The sequence below is a fragment of the Myotis daubentonii genome, chromosome 17, assembly GCF_963259705.1.
Source record: "Myotis daubentonii chromosome 17, mMyoDau2.1, whole genome shotgun sequence".
In the NCBI taxonomy this organism is placed as follows: Eukaryota; Metazoa; Chordata; class Mammalia; order Chiroptera; family Vespertilionidae; genus Myotis; species Myotis daubentonii.
This window is the reverse complement of record NC_081856.1, coordinates 25,299,748-25,309,433: the sequence shown is the minus strand read 5'-3', so window position 1 is coordinate 25,309,433 and position 9,686 is coordinate 25,299,748.

Genomic DNA, 9,686 nt, shown 5'->3' with positions numbered 1-9,686 from the left:
TACGAAGCACTTGCAGACTCTTAGATGACTTGGACTTTTTCTTCTCTTTTCCTTGATAAAATTTAATATTAGCAAAAGGAAAGGCGAACTAGAACAGTAAATCTTCTCAATGCACCCAAATTAGGGAAGAGATGGTTGAAAGTGGGGAAGGGGTGCTCCTGTCTCAGTTGGCACAAAAATCCACATAAAAATGCACCCTGGCTTCTTTTAACTATAGCAGAAAACATCATTTGTTTTTGAAACTCCTTTAAATCGGGTGTTGAAATAACTCCTGCTCCCAGGGCTAAAGTGTACCTTTGTACTTTTTGTGAACTAAGAGCTTACAAAGCAATCTAAAAATGTAAGCAAGGAAAATGCTTAAGGCTCAAAACTATTTTAAGGCAATTTACAAAACCACTTTATATGTAAATTTTGCCCCGGGAGCACTGAACACACTCATAAATTATCTATTCATTCAAGTATTTACTGACATAGGGGTTCCCCTTCCTAACCACCAGCATCTTCACATGGTGTAATTAATGTATTTCAAAGAAATTAAGTAAACTTTCTTACTGTTCTAAAATCAGAAGTTTTCCCTTATGACATCGATAGTCACCAAACTTCACTGGGCAAAGAATTTGCAGACTAAGCCACAGGAAGATAAGAGAAGTCAGGTAAATAAACGAAAAGTATGCAGCTCTCCAAAGGGCCCCACTATGTGCGGGTCAGGGACACACCAACCACAGTGAGGCATGTGACAGTCTTTTAAAAAATTAATGCAAACCAGATATAAGCTACTCTCGTGGTTAAAATAAATACTCATTGATTCTGTCAATTACTTTGAACTGTGGTAAATAATAATAGTTTCCCACATTGCAGGCCTATTGGTGAATCACCAAATATCAATGAGGCGAGGGACTGGAGATTATTTGGTCTGACTGCCCTCCAGTCCATTGGTGGTGAGTTCAGTGGTAGCCCCCCCAAAATCTGTGCATGCCCTAGTCCTCAGAAACTGTGAATATTTACTGGATATGATAACAGAGTGAATATTACTCTATAGGGCCAAAACATGTGACTAAGTTAAGGATTTTGAGAGTGGGCATCTAGCCTGGATTAACATGGGGAGCCCCGAATCCAATGACAAGTGTCCTGATAAGAGAGGGGCAGAGAAAGGTTACACACAGAAGAGGAGGAAGCAACGTGAGCACAGAGACTAGAGCAGCGGTTCTCAACCTGTGGGTCGCGACCCCTTTGGGGGTCGAACGACCCTTTCACAGGGGTCGCCTAAGACCATCGGAAAACACATATATAATTACATACTGTTTTTTGATGAATCACTATGCTTTAATTATGTTCAATTTGTAACAGTGAAATTGGGGGTCACCACAACATGAGGAACTGTATTAAAGGGTCATGGCATTAGGATGGTTGAGAACCACTGGACTAGAGGGATGCTGCCACCGGACAAGGAGTGCTGGCGGCCACCAGAAACTGGAACAGGCAGGATCATGTTGGCCCTCTGGCCTCCAGAACTGGAAGAGAATAGATCTGTGTTGTCTTAAGCTACATAGATGGTGGCAATTTGTTATAAAAGCCCCGGGAAAGTAATGTAGTGTTGATTTTTACAGATGAAGGAACCCAGTGAAGTCACTGCCTCAAGTCCTACAACTTTAGTGACAGAGGCAGAGTTGCAAACCAGGCCACTCTTACCTGAAGCTCTAAGTCAGCACCAGAGCCATGCCAATGTCCCCTGCCCTGCCCCCATCCTACCTGCCTTTCTAAAACTTGGACACAATGGATCTTTTCCTCCTCTCTTGGATCCCAGGACACCACTCTCTCCAGATTTCCCTTCCTGCTCTGACCTCATTTTGTCTGGATGCACTTGTTTCTTTCTGCTTTCTTCCTTTTGTCTGGTGTCCGCCTTAGCATGGTTTACCCGAAAGATTGGGCTCAGCTTTCTCTTCCCATTCATGGCACTTCCATGAGGGACCTCATTAGATCCCAATTTGCAAGAACCTCCTGTTACTCTTAGTTGTGTTCTGATAGCTTTGACTTCTCCTCTGAACTCTTACCCAATGTTTGCAGCTGGTTACTGTGTGGCCGCTGGCTCTCCTTGGATGTCCCATGGCATCTCAATGATAATATGTCAGAAACTGAACTCCCATTCTTTTCCCACAAACCTGCTCTTCCTCCTCCTTTCCCTGCTGCAGTTACTGTAAAAGACAGTAAATTAGGGCTGAAACTAGGTCAGGGGCAGTGATCATGGAAATGAGGGATGTGGTAAGCAAAATTATGGGAGTTTTATAATAATCTTACATACCTCTATCTCCCTTAGCATCTACAAACATATTTGCATTTCTTCCCATAACCACTGCTCTAATAAATAATCTCATTAACTTCTATCTATAGAACTGAAGACTAGAAAATAATAGACAATAACATTTAATGTGTTTTTCTTTCAATTCCACCTCTGTGTGTCTCTCAAATAAACCTCTTGTTTTAATTTTATGTCACTGATGTAACAAATTACCAAAAACTTGATGGCTTAAACAACACACTTATTGTCTTATAGTGTCATAGTTCAGAAGTCTGACACGTGTCCCTAGGTTAAAATCAAGGTGTCAGGGCTGGGTTCCTTTCTCAAGGCTAGGGAACAATCTGTTTCCTTAACTTGTTCAACCACTTGAGGCCACCTGCTTTCCTAGGCTCATGGTCCCTTCCCCCTCCTTCAAAGCCAGCAGTTCTCAACCTGTGGGTGGCGACCCCTTTGATGGTCGAAGGACTCTTTCACAGGGGTCGCCTAAGACCATCCTGCATATCAGATATTTACATTACGATTCATAACAGTAGCAACATTACAGTTATGAAGTAGCAACGAAAATAATTTTATGGTTGGGTCACCACATGAGAAACTGTATTTAAAGGGCCAGAAGGTTGAGAACCACTGTTCAAAGCCAGCAAGGACATGAGGCTGAGTCCATCTCGTACTGCCATCTTTGGGTCACCCTGATGACCCACGGCAATCTCCCCAACTGAAAGCCAACTGATAAGCAACCTACAGTACCCTTTGGTGTGTAAAGCAACACACTCATAGGTTCTGGGGCTCAGGACGGAGCCTTTTTGGGGGTGATGATTCTGCTTACCACACTCCTCATCTCCATGACCCCTGCCCTTGACCTAGTTTCAGCCCTAATTTACTGTCTTTTACAAAAGCCTTTTAACTGGTCTTCCTGCCTCTAGTCTCTCCTTGATACTCAATCCTCTACATTGCTACTAGCTATCTCTGTGAAGCAGATTTAATTACGCTATTGTCCTTCATCTCCTCCCCCATTGCTCACAGTTACCTTGGACTTAGTGGCCTCTGCCGGCACAGCCTTCTCCCTTCCTTCTGCAGGCCCTGCGCCTAGTGCACCCACACCACACAGGTGGATCCGCTGTTTCTCCAGCAAATCGTGACTCTGAACTTTTTCTCTTGTTGTTCCCCTTCCTGGTATACCCATTCTTCTTCCTCCATCTGGTTCTCAAACAGTTTCACCTGAAAACTATTAGCTTCTCTTTTTGAGTTTTGAGTTTTTCATAACCTCCTGACAGCCTGGCACAACTAATTGCTTCTCTATGTATCATTTATTGCATGGTATTGTGGCTACTTACTTATCTGTTTCTCGCCCTAAGCTCATCAGTGAATGCATTGTTTACCCTTTTACCTATTCATTCTACACGTGTTTTTTGATCTCCTACTATTTGCTAAAATTGGAAACAATAAAAATGGGTAACATGGGATCTTTGCCTTCAAGGAAGCCATAGTCTCTTGGAAGAGATAGACCTGTAATCAGACAAAATCCATGCTTCCTGTTTTAAAATATGAAAATAGGTTGTTGGTGGTGAAAATAATGAAGATCAAATTTGATTTGGCAGATCAAATAATTCTGTGAAGGAACTTAAGGAAGGCTTCATAGAACCATGATATTTAAGTTGGTTCCTAGAAAATATATAGAAATGCTAGAAATAATTGAGGTAAAAACATGTGTCTTTTGTCCTTGTGTTCCCAATAAAGAGAGGGTGTTTGTTAAATTAAATTTGAGTGAGGAGAATCTGAGAATTGGATGGCATGCAGGGGTGGCTATTAAGTGGGAAATAAACCTGGAATGGGAGAGCAGGCACAGAAGGGAGTTTTACAAAAGGTGGAACACAGCACCGTTCAAAATGTGGCCTACAGGCCGCCCCCCCCCCCCGCCCGCCCCCTGGTGTGAGTGGTGGGGCTGGTGGCTAAAGTGCAGTCTTGGGCTTTATTGCTCCCCTGGGGATCAGATCTCTGCAGATGAGACTCACAAATGAGTTATTTAATGAACCTCAGCACATCCAAGTTTTAGAGCCACTGACCTAAGCTGAGAAGAGTAAGTTGAAAATGTAGAGTAAGTTGAAAATGTAAGATGAGTAGAAAAATTCAACTAGAACTAACAAAAAAGATACCTTAGGCCCTGGCTGATTTGGCTCAGTGGATAGAGTCTCGGCCTGTGGCCTGAAGGGTTCCGGGTTCAATTCCAGTCAAGGGCATATGCCTGGGTTGCGGGCATGATTCTTTCACATCATTGATGTTTCTATTTCTCTCTCCCTCTCCCTTCCTCTCTAAAATCAATAAATATATATATATATTTTTAAAAGATACCTGGGGTGCTCACATGTAAAATTCACCCAACAAATATTAACTAACAGCAATTATGTCTTGGGCACGGTTCTAGGCACCGTGGTGAACAAAAAAAATTAGATTATGCTTCTAATGTTAAAAGCGTATCTTCTAATAGGGAAATTGCATAAAACAATTACCTGGATAATAAGATCAGCTTGTTTGGTAGAAGGTAAGAGCAGAAGATCCACGAAGAAGGATCCTGGGGACATGGCCTGAGGGCTGTGGCGAAGCCAGCATGTGAAGGTCAGGGAAAAGGAGTCACACAGGAAAGAGCAGGGCAGAGGCTGAGGGCAAGAAGAGTTCAGTTTGCCGCTTACTGGACAATACAAGTCAGTGTGGCTCAACCCGCGTGAGTACGGAGAAAAGTGGAACGGGATGTGGTTGGAGAAGTGGGTAGGAGATGAACCTATCAGGGCTTTGGGAGATTGGCTGCCCTGGATTGTGGGGGATGAAGGATTTCCTGCAACATAGGAGTTTGAGTAGTAAAACCAGAGGAGTCCCAGGCAAATCCTGCAGGGCCGGTGGATGGTCACCAGAGGCCAAGGGGAGGCATTTGGATCAGAAGAGCAATGGGCTTAAATTAAAGGGGTTTAAGGAGGGCCTAAATCTGGTACAATTTCTATTTCCCAGGACCACTCATAGCTCTGTGTGGGGAGCCGGCACGGCCATGGCCTACTCATGCCAGCTCAGCCTGGTTCAGTGACCCTGAGTGGGGCGGTGAAGGGCTTAGAAAAGACAGACAAGAGAATGACAGCTGGATCTCCGTGGGATGCTGCCCCTCTGATGGACAGCGCCAGCGTCCACAAGCCATGTCTTTAACTTACAGCAGATGCCACGAGGCAAAGTAAGGGCGTAATCAAGATGTTTACAACATTCTCATGGGTTTCAGTCCCACTCAACTACATGCACCTGAACGCTATCACTCAGGCACATGGGACCACCACGTGTTCGGACCACAGGTTCAAGCTTGCAACTATAGCTGTTGGCTATAATTGCACTAAGAAGGCTCTGCCCTCCAAGCTGGGACTTGCACGTGGCAATGAGAGGACTGTGCCCTCTCCTCAGTCCAAGGCTTGAACCTGTCCAAAACACTGTAGCCGCGCCCCATAGCTCTGGGTGGAGAATGGCCCGGGTTAGGGGCAGCCAGAGAGGACGGTCATAAGAGGGTGTGTGCAGTTCTGCAGGTGAAGGGAATTGTTGTTGGACCCAGATGATGATAATGGAGATGGAGAGAGATTAATAGGTTCACAATACATTTTAAAGGAGAAACAGAAGATGTTGCTGGTTACTTACAGGTGAGAATGAGGAAAAGGAAGAACCCAGGATGACTATTGTAACGCCTTTCACTGGGGTGGGGAGCGAGCAGGAAGCCGCAGTGTCTTCGTGGAGGTCTCAGGTAGGCAGTTGGCATATGTGGTTCTGGAACTCAGAAGCCAAGCCAGGGCTAATGACAACATAATGGAATTGAGGAAGTCAGTGAGTTTGCTTGCTGGCAATCACACGCTCTAGCACCCTCTGGCTGCATGTATCCTTGGAACTTTGTCTCTGGGATTGCTCTCTCCTCACAGTTTCACCCACATTACAGGGCTGACACTGCGAGTGCCTTGCCCAGCCCCACTTCCTGAGGCCCGGTCAGCCGGCCTGGTCACTCTTGCATGAGCTAACACGTGAACCCATCGAGGAAGACATCAGGACAGTGATTCCGTGACCAGGATTTGCTTTGAAAACTCTCCTTTGTGTTCAACCTTCAGCCTTAAAGAAGAAGAGGAATGGGATGCAAGAGCTCGTGTCTCCCTTTAGAATTTAGCCATTTCTGTGTGACGTGAGGCCACAGCTGAATGAATGACAGGATACCGAACCAGCGTGCATGTATGATGTATGAAATCCGAAATCATCACTCTTTTGCCTCATTTTTCCTCTGGATGAACGAGATTTTGTCAGTTTGCATGGAGACAAAAGAGAAGCATGTCCACAGAATAAGCTCACAGTATCAAATAAGACAAATAAAAATAAAACCTATCACCTCCTGAAATAGCTGGTAGTCTAGATATTCGCTCGAATAATATTTAAACGGTTTCTGAAATAATTTCTCAAAGTTCTTTGTGTGTGTGTGTGTGTGTGTGTGTGTTTAAGTGATTCTTCAGGATTGCCTGTGTTTTAGCTCGTTAGACACAGCACCCATCCAAATCAGTTTTCTTTCCTCAGAGATCTTTTGTCCTTTTCCCCCCTGCCTCTGCATTTTGCCGGATGCTGTGGTCAAAGTGCTATCCTGGCCTGGAATTAAATTAATATGCCCTACATCCTCTGACCTGCCTGCCTGCGGGGCTGGTGGGGTTAGGCACAATGACAAGAAGAAGTGCGGTGTTTCCCTTAATAATAGAGTTTACCTAAAACATGATTCTTCAAACAAACTTTCAAGTTAGAAGATTATACCTGTGGAATTTCAACCAGCAGGACAGGTTTATTATTAGGAAAATAATTTCTGTTATTTTCAAGGTTTTGAAATTCAACCCTAAACTGAAAGCACAGCTTGCTAGTTGAGGTAGGAAGAACGATGCTTTGCTTCCCCCGTGTGGTGCAGTTTGGTATTTCCCTCGATAGAAACCAGGCTTACAGTCAAAACAAAAGCAGGAAGCAAGGCAATCAAGAGGGTTATTTATTTTTCTTAAATTACCCATATCATGACTTTCATTTCTGAAGAAAAAGGCTAGAGAAACAAAAACACCAATAGCTATTTTAGAAAAATATTCTTTTTATTTTTCTTCTAAATTTCAAAAGTCAGGCCCCAGCTGGGCTGCTCAGTTGGTTGGAGCATCGTACTGTACACCAAAAAGGTTGCAGGTTTGGTTCCCAGTCGGGGCACATACCTAGGTGGCAGGTTCGATCTCAGTCAGGGAATGTATGGGAGGCAACCCATCAATGTTTCTCCCTCACATCAATGTTTCTCTCTCTCTCTCTCTCTCTCTCTCTCTCTCTCTCTCTCTCTCTCTCTCTCCCCTTCTTAAAATCAATGAAATCTCTAAAATCAATAAAAAACATATCATCTGGTGAGGGTTAAAATAAAGTCAGTTAAAACAGCCTTCTATAACTGTAAAATCCAAGAACATTAAGATTTCTTTTTAGTTGACGTAACACTCAAGGGGAAGTCAACCATAAGTTCATATATCTCTCCAGGCCTTCTATTTTATAAAATAACAACAATAGTGGTTAAAATGATATCATATAAATAAAGTTCCTATTCACCAGAAAATGGTGTTGGTGGCACGCAGAACACGGGAGTGTAGAAGTCCTGGGAGTAGGGACAGCACCATGTACCTAGGAGCCTTCTCCTGAACCGCTGAGACTGAGGGCAGGCAGCCAGGTCTCTTGGGTGATTTAACCTGAGGTGTGGCGGGAACCACACTTAATGCGGGGGATCTGGGGAGAACCAGGCCGAGATGCCCCACTTTCCTGAGCCTCGCTGCTCCGACTATGCTTCCTGGGCCCGCAGCGGGGGCGTCCCTGTGGGCTTGTTGGAAAGGTGTCATCTCAGCCTCATCCCAGACTTTACAGACACAGAGGCTGCATTTTTTTAAAAAAAGTACCCAGATGATTCACATACACTTTCATGTCTGAGAACCATACAGCGGTTCTCAACCTGTGGGTCGCGACCCCTTTGGCGGTCGAACGACCCTTTCACAGGGGTCGCCTAAGACCATCCTGAATATCAGATATTTACATGACGATTCATAACAGTAGCAACATTACAGTTATGAAGTAGCAACGAAAATAATGGTATGGTTGGGTCACCACATGAGGAACTGTATTTAAAGGGCCAGAAGGTTGAGAACCACTGGAAGAACTGAAACAACCAAGACCCACCAACTGGGAATGAGTTCTGGTCGTCAGAGGAAATAACCATGATGAAAATGTGAGCCCCACACTTACAGTGACAAGGGGAGCATCCAACGGGACGGAGGGCATTGTGATGGGTCTCCCAGGGACAGCGTGGACACTTCCAGGGGGAGGAGAGGCAGGCACTCCTGAGATGGCAGTGATGATGAACTGTCCTGAGCTGTCCCTCTGAGGTCCACCGTCGGGAGATGGCAGTGGCAGGAAGCAGCCCTGGTAATGGTGATTAATGGCGATGGACACCTAGTGAGCCGTGGCATGCGGGGCCTGTGCTGAGGGCGTTCTGTGCATTGTTTAATTGGACACTTGCAAGAACATGGAAGGTCAGGTAACTGGGGTATAGCGAAATGAGCACTGTGCCCAAATCAAGGAGCTACAACATGGGAAAAGCAGGATTTGAACCCAGATTCTGAGTCTAACATGCACTAAGGCAAATTTGTGCCAGAACATATAATAGGCTAAAGAAGCAATTCTCAAACTTTCGTGTATGTATGACATATTCTTAGATGTTTGTTAAAATGCAGATTCCTGAGCCCCAGTGCTAAACTTTTGAATCAGGAAGTCTACCACAGGCCCACAAATCTGCTTCTTACCTATTATTTCCAGGTGTTTCTGAGGCAAGGGGTACAAGAATGACATTCAAAAACATTCTGCCCAATAACAACAGAGAATGTTCATTTTAATCTGTTTTATGGATTCAGTTTTATGTGTAATATGTTATCTACACAAAAGATTCCGCAGCTAAAAGATGATTGAAGCCCAGCTAGGTGGTTCAGTGGTTGAGCATTGACCTATGAGCCAGAAGGTCACCGTTCAATTCCTGGTCAGGGCGAATGCCCAGGTTGCAGGCTTGATCCCCAATAGGGGGCATGCGGGAGGCAGCCGATCAATGATTCTCTGTCATCATTGATGTTTCTGTCTCTCCCTCTCCCTTCCTCTCTGAAATCAATAAAAATATTTTTTTAAAAAATATGTTTGAAAATTGGTGTTAGCTTAGCATTCAAAGTCCTTTACATCCACCTCTCAGGCCCACCTCCTGCCATCTTTACTCAGCCTGGAACACAGAATTCCATAGGGTGGCTCTTATTTGTACTGAGAGACCTGGAAAATGGACAGGAACCTTTGAGGA